Source organism: Cavia porcellus, unplaced genomic scaffold (genome assembly GCF_034190915.1).
Source record: "Cavia porcellus strain 051 isolate PalLab524CR breed Dunkin Hartley unplaced genomic scaffold, mCavPor4.1 scaffold_5, whole genome shotgun sequence".
In the NCBI taxonomy this organism is placed as follows: Eukaryota; Metazoa; Chordata; class Mammalia; order Rodentia; family Caviidae; genus Cavia; species Cavia porcellus.
Window position 1 is genome coordinate 69,168,913 of NW_026947488.1, and position 12,113 is coordinate 69,181,025.

Genomic DNA, 12,113 nt, shown 5'->3' on the forward strand with positions numbered 1-12,113 from the left:
TTCACTAGGAAACTTTTTAAAAAAGACAATAGAATTTAAAGAATAAAATTACTTTGCTCTGATAAGCTAGCTGAGTTCATGTGCAGTAATTTGGTAAGTAAGGATAATGAAACAATGAATGATAATATTTATTGCACACTGACTTCTTGCAGGGCTAGGTGCTTTATGTGACTTTTCTTATGTAATCTTCAGGACAGCAGTGTGATATAACTTCCATTGCCATCTACATTTTACAGAGGTGAAAACTGAAGCTCAGATTAAGTTGCCTAAGGTTCTGTGCCAATGTTCTAATATCCAAATGAATCATAACACCGAATCAGAATCAGTTGGGGCTGCTATAGCGTCGTATCTTGAACTTGGTAACTTACAAAAGAAAAACATTTATTTCTGTTTTAGAGATTGGCAACCCCAGCATCAAAATAGCCGCTGATTTAATGTCTGGCTTGCTTTGAAAATTTCACCTTGATCTTTTGTCTTCAGGTGGACCAGGAAAAAGGGTGGAAAGGGGCCAGGCCTGTGTTGTAAAACCCTATTAGAAAGGCACTAATCCTATTGTGAGGGTGCGGTGTGCATGGCCGGGTCACCTTTCAAAGGCCTGTGCTCTTAGTACTGTCACCTTGGGACATTTGTGTGTCAGCGTGTGACATTTGTAGGAACACACACATTCAAACTCTACCCAGCTGTCCCTGTGTACAATGAGAGAGTAATTGGAGCACTGGCTTATCAAGAGGAAGCCAGCAGTTCTAGGCCAATTTCAGACATGTCAAAGTTCCTATCTGCATAGGGCATTAGAGCTCTAATGGCCTTTATTATACAGTCAGTTTATTCTTTTTGTTCAACTGGCTCCATCCAACTTTCATAAACTTCTTTGGGTGAAGTTTCTGTCATGCGTAAAATAAGAGAGTAGATGTCAGTTAAGATTTTCAGCACTTCACCCTCAAATTGTGAATGAGAGACAGTCTCCATATTTTGTTCACATTTCCAAATTCCTACTTTTAGTTCTGCCTAGAAGAATAGAAGATTATGAAAGAAACTCTTTTCTTTGTCTTATAATAAAAGTTTTTACCAACAAACCTCCTATAAATTTTTAAGAAAATACAACATGCTTATAAAACCCCAAACGTATAGTATTCTAACAGTTAAACTTCTCATTTTACCAGTTTCTTTGTTCCCACTTCATAATCAGAAGTAAATCTTAAGTTTATACAGATTCCTTAAAATGTGTTATGTTTAACAAAAATCAGTTTCCAAACTGTCTTTTCCATAGATACTCAGAGGTTTGTTTTACTTCTGAGAGGTACATGTAATAGAAACACACTTCTACACAGTAGCATGCATGTTTTGTGCATATGGATATGAAAGATAAATCCAGCAAATAGTAATTAAAACTAATCCAGTCTAATCTAACTAGTCTCTGGGTATAGGATGAATTTGTCAAGATTTGACTCCGGTGGTTTCTCCAGCGTGTAGGACCTCTCACAGTCTTCTTCACATTAAGGCATGGAGGCACCTAATCAGGCACGTATTCAAGTTGCTTGTCATGGGGCAGATGAAGGCGGTGATCCTAGGCAACCTGAGTACAGAACTGGACCTTGGACCATCTGTATTAGAATTTCAATGCTGATACTTTCTACATACAAGCTTTGGCACAAATTACTTCTTTTTAGCCTTAGTTCCCCCATTTGTAAGGTAAATTAATATTGAAGTATTTCAAACAGTGCATAGAATACAGTAAGTACTATTTAAAGAGCTGTTAAAACACACATGTAGAATCCCTTCTATGATTATTTCTGACAAATTAATTTGCTCATAGCTCTTCCTGAATACCTAGCATGGAACTTGGCACATTTTAGTTACTTAATTAATGTCTTTATTTTTTAATTTTTTTTGGTACCAGGTGTCAAACTTTAATTGATATTTTTAAATGAATGCTAATTGAATATTTTCAGAATTAGGTATCAGAATCTCATAAACTCTTTTCATAGTTTGGTAGCTTTAGATAATGGAAACTATATTTTAGTAGTAAAAAGCTATTACCCTTATATTTCTGCTCATTATTCTAAACTTAAAATTCTGAACTGACTCATTACTAATCATTACATATAACATTAAATCCACATACCGTTAAGTTGGTGACGTCTCTTCACACAGCTTGAAGATGGCTTTGATGTTCTCTTGTTAGCGAGTGCTCCTTCACCATCACATATACTGTCTCTTCTCAGTGATGAACATTTTTCAAAAACATATTTTCTTTTTCGGTACCTAGAGATCTTATCACCTAACTGCTAACATTTTATTTTCAGAGTTTGCTTTCTTGTAACCTAGTCCACTAATAAAATTTGGGGGTTCTTTGGCAATCCTCATTGTATCACTATATCTGACTGTCGTTTTTAAAACTTTACCCAATGAAACTTTATCTGACCAAAATCAATTCTTGAAGACTCATTTCTATGAAGTTTGATGAATTAAGTTAATGTTTTTGTACCTTATAGGGATTTTGTTTGACACTGAATAGTAAACTGAATGAAAAATTACAAAATATTTGGTGTATTTAGTTTCTGGTATATTTTGGTGTATTTGGTGTAGTAGCTTTTGGTATATTTACTTTTTGTTGTCTTGTTTCTGTAAATTGATACATAGGAAACAAGAATAAGAAGTATTTGACTTTGGTATCAGGCAGACCTAAGATTTTAACCTCAGTTTTGTTACCATGGATAATGTGTTAATCAAGCTCTGTAAATAACTTCGAAGAATTTCATGCCATACTGTATATGAGATCGATTTGCTAAATATTCACTATTTAGTAGAATATTTAAGAAGTGTAGTTGTCTTCCAGTGTGTCTTTCAAATGTCTGTCTACTTCTTTGACTTCCACAGACTTTAGATTCCACAGACCCTGATTATTTTTCAACCAGATGATTATGTCTTAGCTTCTAATCTTCCTTCCTGTTATTATTAGAACTGTAGTTCTAAAATAGTATTTTTGCCATAACACATCTTTTTAGAAGCATTTAACACATCAATTTCTTAAAGGGAGGAAGGGTTTTTTTTTGCTTAATCAGAATATCAACTTGTCAACCTACCATTCCAGCCACATATTTTTTTTTTCCTTTACTATGTTTTCTAGTCACAGAAGGTAGGCAACTCTGGTATGCATTGGGTACTTTCATATTTTGGGATCATTGCAAGTGTAGTTTATTTATTCTATTATGCATTTCACTTTGCTTTATCATTACCATTACCAAAAAAAATAGCATCCTTGTATATCCCAGACAGAATTCAAATTTGCTTCTTTTGTATTGGCTTAATATGTGTTTCTAACTCATTAGCAGTTAGTTTTGGTTGTTGTTGTTGCTGTTGTTGTTCCCTCTTGTAGTACTGGGCATTGAATCCAGAGTCCTTGCAATGAGCTACATTTCCGGCCATTTCTTATTTTATTATTTTGAGACAGGGTTTCACAAACTACTAAGTTACCCAGATAGGACCTGAACTGATGACTCATTGCCTTAGCCTCCCAAGTACTGAAGTTTCAGGGATGTGCCAGCAAGCCTCGTTTACACTAGTTAAATGCGATTATCAGCTTGACTCTATTAAGACACTACTGGGAGGGTGATTGGATGTTGAAAGCACTTTGCTTACCAGTGAATGAATTCACTACTGTTGACTTGCATAGATAGCTGAGGGTGCAGTTAGGAGGAGGAACCGTGAGAGGAGGAGGATCACTGGCAGGCCTTTGGGGACTCCATTTCTTACTGGTGTTCTTCTTTTGACCTCTGCTTCACAGTTGCTGTGAAGTGGCCAGTTTTGCTTCATCATACCCTTCTTGCCTTGGAACCGTCTGACTATGGGCTGAAATCTCTGAAACTATACCCAATAAATCACTTTCTTCTTTGACTTGTATATTTTGTCCACTTAGGATCTATTAGATATGTTATATTTTTATTTATATTTATTTTTCATACTCATTATGCTCACCAGAAATCTTATTTTACACAAGAAGAAAATTTGAAGCAAATTTTTTCTGTTGAATATGGTAGAAATTGATATAATGTGGATAGCATTTCTTTAGGCTTACTCTATGTGAGACTGTTTAAGTGCCTTACAGGTATTGAATCAATTCCACTCCACAGCCCTGACAGATAGATATTGCTACCATATTTCACTGATTTTGAGACACACATTGTTCTGGTTGTCCATTACTGTATAACAATGCTCTCCTAAACTTAATGGCTAACATCATGGACAATTATTCCTTTTCATGAGACTAAAGGGATTTTTGCTTATGTGAGCAGGATAAAGAGATCATGAATGAGCCTGCTCATGAATTTGTGGCCTGCGGACAGGGTGCACTGCATAGTAGGTGATACAGCAAGACACTGCTGAGGACGAATTGGTTGCATTCCCCAGGCTTTTTCATGTTTCTCACAGACCCCTTCGAATGAAAGACTACCTGAGCCTCGATATGGGATAGGTACATCATCAAATTTGGCACAAATCATTGACTCAAAGAAGTCCTAAGGTAAGCAGAGGTTCAACTATTGGGAAAAGAAGTTCTTCAATAGGAAAGGATGCAAATCATGTTATAAAACATGTGAATTATGGGACAGAAAGACTTGGGGTCATGATTATAATCAATTTCTCTCACACATCTCCTTATCTACTCATTGTAATATCTCTAAGAATATTTTCACAATTAATGCTGTTTTAGTGTGGCTTCAGTCTGGATTTCCATCAAACTCATTCAGAGACAATTTGTGTTTGCTTGTAATAATGGTGTGTCTCAAAATATCTTAGACAAAATATGGTATGACTTCATTTTAAAGGTAAAATTTTTGAGACATAGTGAGTTAATAAAATCAATAAAAGCTTAGAAGACAGTTGATAAGTAGTAGGAGAAGAGAGGTATAAGCTCTAATAGTTTGTAATCACCCCCTCATTGAATTTATGGGACAAAATTTTAATTCTAATCCTTTCTGATAATAGGTGATTACATGATAAATAATTTAAAATATACTACATGGATAAAGCATCAAAAATAAGAAATATGTTTCATCTTCCAGGCAATGCACACAATTAGTGACCTCACTTAATGAGGTTAATAACATATGCAGTTCAAAATGTGCAGCAAGGTCATTAAGAGAGAATTTCTAACATTTTTGTTTTACCTTTCTATAATCATCTCATTAAAATGAACTGTCTCCATTCTCATATAATGTTGAGTGCCTCTCCAGGACTGTCACTTATTTTTGTTCGTAGCTACAACTATGTATAAGTTATTCACTTTTAATAATACAAACCATACAAGTTGGACTCACTCATTCTTTAATATTAAAAATTCATATTAATGGCCAACCAACAAATATTAATTAAAAGATAATGAATTTAAACCCGAATAACAAGAGCCATTTTAATTTAGCTGTAAAAACTTACAATGTTAAAATTTTAATACTTAGTTTTTTTTTTAATTTTGCGAAGAAAGAATTACCTTGCTTCACTAAGCTGTTGTGTTTTTTTTTTTTAATCTAACTTTACAGTTTAGGAATATTAAACTTTTTAAAAAAATTCCATACAAGTTGAAATAAGCCCTGAAATATTTGCCAATAAAAAAATCACAAGTTTCCCTCAAGCTGTACAGCAGCAGTGGGACATTAAATATTTAAAAACCTCACAAAATTTTCTCTCTCGGCTGCCAACCCTTTCTAAAGAAATGTATTAAAAGAATTCCCTCTAGTCTCCAAAATATCCCCACATTTCACGAGTAAAGGTAGTACCTTTTCCTCTGCACTGTAAATAAATGTGAAAATTCTTCTCCGTGAAAATGTTGAAAAATAAACATGATGCTTTTTCTCATCAAGCTATACAGAGGCCCCCAAACAGATTTTCACTACCTACAAATAACCAGAAGTTAGTTATTAGAAAGTACCATATGTTTCTCAGTCTGGCACTTTGTATGTCAGCTTGAGTTTTCTTCCAGTTGGAGTGTGGTGTGGTATAATACTAATAAATAAGACAAATAGATCAGCATCTTTTAAATTTTCTTAAGTAGATTGTTGGGCATATTTAATTCAACAGATTTGGGACTTGACATATGTTCTATCCATATTTCATTTGGGGGTAAATAAAACAGCAGTCTAGTAAAGGATAAACATCGTTCAATTAATTTTTGACACCAAGATTCTCTCAAAATGTCATATTTTACCAATCTTGGCCTCGCTCTTTTCCTTGCTAGCCTTTTAATTGGTAGCACTTTCATCTTGCTATTTGTACTGCAATATTTTGTCTCAAGGTTATATTTTTTCAGGCTCAAAATGTGACTGAAACACTAAATATGGAGAAGCTATTTTTAATAATTACTTATTGATTACAATGATGCATACTTGTTTATCTTTCAGTGTTATATTTCAGTCAACTTCTGTTGCTCTTAAAGGTTTAATTTTGAGTCTCATTTATTGTAGTATTAATCCTTGAAAATTACTTCTATGCAACATATAATTGGTACTATAATAGCATCAATAGTGAAAATAATAACTAGCATTTTTACATAGTAACATTTTAAATACTTTATGTTTGCCTCAAATCACATAATTAAACCAAAGACAAATCACAATGCTGTTTAGTTTCGATTAAGTGAAAAAAATAAATAGCAAAAGAGAATTTAAAGAAAGAGTAGGTTTGTTGCACTGATTTGAATTTAGAACTAGCATCATAACTTAGAGCTACTTTTTGCCTGTTCTAAACACATTCAAAATTAGGTCTGCATGGCAGTCTCCAAAGATAGCTGCCTTAAGACCACACTTTCAAAGATCATTTCTCTCATTTGCTACCAGAGAAGTTTCTCTGATCTTATAGAGTACTAGAAGCAGGCACAGTGCTCTACTCTGAGCATGAAACTGACACTTGGCATTGCTTTACTGTAACTGCTATTTGCTATTGATGATCAGTCTTCGTTTCCTTTGGAGAGCAGGAGGAAGAGGATACAGTGTAGTGTTTCCTGTTGTAAGGCAAAAAATACCAGCCAACATCAGCTCTTGCTATTCCTATATCATCATATAACTCTTTCTAAAGGCTTCTCAATCACAGAGTGTAATTCTTCCCCCGTACTTCTGTGATTTCTCTGCTAAATAGAGTATGACATAAGTGGCATTTTAGGTATTTTAAGCCCAGTCCTTCAGAGTATGGGAGGTGGATGGGTGAGAGGAATGGGTTAACTGCTTCTTTTTGAAACCCAACTACTGTATTTGAGGAAGCCATATTAACTCTAGATTGGTCCAATCTGAGTATGCCTGGGTTCTTACAAGGTTTACGTGTGTGTGTGTGTGTGTGTGTGTGTGTGTGTGTGTGTGTGTGTGTGTGTTTTGGATTTGGGATGAGGGAATCTCATCCCAAATGAGGAATTGATGAGGAATTGATACGCATAGACTAATTTCATCAGAAAATTTGCAGGCCTAATAATATTCTGATAGAAATCAACAAAAAGGCATACTGATTCAGAATCTGAGACTGTCTTTTTGTGACAGGTTGTGTGGTAGGGAGGTGAGAAGGAGTTGCCTAGGATACAGAACACACAATGCAAATAAAAGAAAGCCTTCTGCAAAGCAACTGAAAAAGAATCAGGCCCATTTTAGCATAACAGACTTCAGTGATACTAAGCAAAATTGACATTACAACTGGCAGTGAAATTTAGGATTGTCTTGAATCTTGAAGATAGATTTTGACATAATACCCCTGAAGGTTTTGGAGTGTTCTCAACCCACCTTTTGCAAATGAGAGCATTAGAATCACTGTAGAATAGTTGGAAGGTGATGGGAAAGGGAGCAAAATAAGACCAGTAGAACTAAATCAGTGCTAAAGAAAGAGAGGGGACAAATCAATGTTCAGCTTGAGAAGCCTGTGGGACACACTCATGGGATAAAACGTATTTGATCTTTGATCCACTTGGGGGTAATCTGTACACGTATTCATGTCTGAGGTTGAGAAGAGCTTTTCTACATAAGCTGTGCTAATGTTTATGCTTATACATAAGCTTATTCATAAGCTAGTTTATGCATAAGCTATGGCATCTCTGCATACTGATTCATTAAAAGAGAGAAATTTGTTTAGATAATTAATTAATTTTTTTTTCTTGGCAAGTCTCTGAGGGTCTGAGTAAAGACATCATATATAGAATCATAGCAAAAGGACCTTAGCTTTCACATGAGAAACTAAACAGTGTGGAATGCTGACTTTGCCTTGTGTTCTTCCACTACTTGGTTCTCTTGATCCTGAAAATCTCATTCTTATGTTGGATCTCATTTTTCTTTTTACTCAGAATCACCTGTTAACAGCAATCATATATGTGCCCAGTATCCTGTCTCCCTAGTTGGATATCTGAACTCAGTGGCATGATAAGCTACTTAGTTCTTTTGTTAACTGCTGCTACTAGTTACTTTAAATAAATGGTGTGGTGAACTATACTTGTCCCTTGTGGTGAATTAAAAACTGTGGTTAACTTAATACCAGCTGAACTGAATCATCATGGTACAATCCTACCCGAGGACTGTTGCAAACATAAAAGGAGAACTAGGGCAGAAGTTGTTAGTGTTGTTGGTTCTCTGTGGTCCTGTTGGTTCTCCTGTTGCTGTTGGTTTTCCTGGAGGAGACTGTCAAACTTCTTTCCATATATGAACTTGGCTGTTCACATTGTCAGGGGAGCTGAAGACCTCATTGTCGCTGAGAATGGCTGTGGTTCACTTTAGGGTAGCTCTTGTCTTTATCACTTTCTGACTCTGGATGGGGAAGATGATGTGCTACTCAGTCTCCTAGAAAAGCTTGTCGTGTTAGCTTCCTGATATGAACTAAGCTGTTCTTATCATTGGAAGAATTCAGAACCTCGTTGCCACTGAGGATGGCAGTGGTGCTTCTCAGGTCAGCCCTAGTCCTTATTTTGAGTGTGGCTTCTTAGCTCTATTGTAGAATCCTCAGCCTACTGTCACAGATCCTCACCTTGATGGTATAGAATTTCGGTCTTCCACCACTGAGTTTTGGGCCTTCCCAGTTCAAATCCATAAAACAAATTTGCATGAGTCATTGTCGTGGGCTCCAGGTCTCCAGTTGGACTTGTGGGGCACACTATCATAGTCTGTAGGTCTTCTGCTGGACTCACACAGGACATTGCTATGGGATCCAGGCACACAGTTGGATTTCCTTGGGTCTTTAGTATGTAGACAGATATCCTGAAATTTCTTAGTATTTGACCCTGAGAAACTATTATAAATAATACTACGAATTATGTGTCCTGTATTGTCTTAGTCTCCTTGCAAACCTTGATTATACTACCCTTGAAACTATTAACTGTAGGGAGTGTCTTAGTTGCTTTTCGTATTACTGAGACAAAATACCCAGCACCCAAAGTTAAAGAAGCAAACGTTTATTTCAGCTCACAGTTTGTAGAGGTTTCAGTTCAGAGTTGGATGTTTCTAAGGCAGGGTGACATGGCAGAGGAGCAACACAGAGGAGAAACAGTTTATAGTAGGTAGAAGGCAGCAGAGCAACCAAGTAGCAAGAAGCAGCAAGTGATGGCAGCATCCCTATTTCTGTCCCTTATATTCTATACAGGCTACTCACTCAAAGAATAGGTACTACATGCAGGGTAGGCCTTCCTACTGTCCAGACCTAGAACTATTTCAACCTAATCAGTGGACTAATTTAGTAATCACATCTTAATGCCAGCATCATATACTTAATCCCAGCATCAAACACTCTGGGTCCAACCACTTATGAAAAGCCCCACCATGACCACATGAGGCTTTGAGGGGACATCTAGACACAAGCCATAACAATTAGAATGATGGCAGAGAAATGACTTCAGAAAAACCTAAAAAAATCAAAAGCTAAAGATATTAAAGAAGGAAGGAAATCATTTTCTGTAATAAATCCAAAGTAAAATAAAAACTCAAAAATAATTAAATTCATTAAGACATAAAATAATTCACACACATCAATATGAAGCAAAAATTTATGCAAAAATAATTTCTTGCAAATTTGCAAGATCTGTGAAATATTTTCTTAAAGAAAATAACAGGAAATAAAAATTATCTTTTAAGCTCTTAAAATTAACAAATTTGGTCAATAAAAATGTGAGAGCAGCTCATAAGTAGAATAAATTAACTTTATGGTTAATTTGATAAAATACCCTGCTCTCAACTATGGGAATAAGCTTATTTGAAGGACCAAGACCCTTGGGGATAGAGGTCATTTTTGTACCAAAAAGAACAATACATTATTTCCAAAATGTCACTCTTTCTATAATTTGGTAATGAATTTCTTGAAAATTAATGATAGTCTTCCAAAGTCACTGCTGTCACACCCTGTGGATTTTGGCAATGTAGATATTAGCATACTATACTTCTAGCAGGATTAAAAATTTAAAAAGGAAAACAAAATAGCTCAAGGCAGACACCTTTCCTCCATATTAATATGTGCCTATGAAAAAAGGCATTTTATTTCAAGAAAATTTAAAACCAATTAAGAGTGATATGGAAATTTATTTATTGAACATCCAAATAACCTAAACTGTAAATAATTTTAGACCTTCAAGTTCAATTCATTTTTTATTATGCAATAAATTTTTTTCTATCATGCTGTCCCAAACTCTTTAAAATGATGGAGTACATTCTAAATTGTCAAATCAGAAATAGAGAATTAAAATCAAGAATTAGAGCTGAAAATTTAAAACCTTAATTCTGATTACTTGCACATAGTGTGTGAGTTACCTTTAGGTGAACCACAAGATTTACTATAATTCTTTTTCTTAAGGCACTTCAGATAATGTATTTACAATGACTATGTGTCAATATTTTTTTCTACTTTCAGAGTATATATTGAAAGCAAGAAGGGATAGAGAGTCAAAGATAAGGATAACCATATATGTATGTATTTGTGAGGGTTTTTCAGAAAAAGAGCCAATAGGATATAGATAGATATAGGTAGATAGACAATTCACAGATAGGATAAAGATTGGTTCCTTTGCTTATTTTGTAGGATGAGAATATCTGTAACACACAGTAATTTTCTTCAAACTTCAGTGCAAGAAGACAGCAGTGTTTTTCCAGACTAAGCCAAGCCACGTCAAGCCAAAAGACTAAGAATTGTACATGGTCTGGTTGAAGCCTGAAAACTGAAGAATCAGGAGTTTGACGTCCAAGGACAGGAGAAGATAGATACCCTAGTGAGACAGATTAGGGTGTAGGACCACTGGCTGGGAAGAAGGTATGACCTGTTAATTACAAGATCCGGGGACACATGTCTGAACAGTTTTCAAAGGCCTGCATATGGATTTCTCATGAGAACTCTAGCAGATTTTCAAAAGGCTGGCCTACACCAGGTGTCAGACTGAGATATGGGATCCCAGCACCACCTCTCAGGACCCATATGTAGAAGTTCTTAGAGAGTTCCTTGAGATTTGGACAGTACAGAAAAACACAAACACCAAGAAGATCTCTCTACCATGGCTTTCCTCATGAGAGTTCACCCTACTTCTTCAAGTATGTACAACTATGTATTTCACTATTTATTTATTTATACCAGGGATTGAACTCATAACCTCATGCTTGCCACGCAGGCTCTTGTACCTTGAACTAAACTACTGGCCCCTCAAGTATGTATTTTTATCTTTCTTTTTCCTCTTTCAGCTGAGCTTACTCTACAGAACTAGTTTCTCCCTCACTCTTCATTTTACCTTTTCAAATAAACTTTACCACTTCTTTTTATTTGTTTCATTTCAATACTTTGTTCAAGACAAGAATAACCTGGAATACAGCTTTAGTAGGAAAAGTAAGCAATTCATAACCCCGTAATGTTTATTTGGCAAGCTACTTTAGAAATAGCCACCCAGTAAAAAAAAAACTAGCTCAGGCTGAGAGAGTGAAACTATATTTCTGCTGCCTTTTTCCTTCTATTAAAGCCCTCAAAGACTGGGTGATATACAATCGTTGGTGGAGGTAAACTTATTTACTCATTCTAGTGATTTAAATGCTAATACTTTTGGAAACTGTCACATAGAACACATCCATAAATCTTGTCTGGAAACTACCACATAAACACACCCATAAATTTTTTAGTACCACCATTACTTC

General features: G+C 35.4%; 1 pseudogene; it reads left to right on the top strand.

Moving 5' to 3' along the window:
* Positions 1 to 6,785: 6,785 nt before the first annotated feature.
* Positions 6,786 to 6,986, top strand: LOC111753510 (small nucleolar RNA U3; annotated as a pseudogene).
* The last annotated feature ends 5,127 nt before the right edge of the window (positions 6,987 to 12,113 follow it).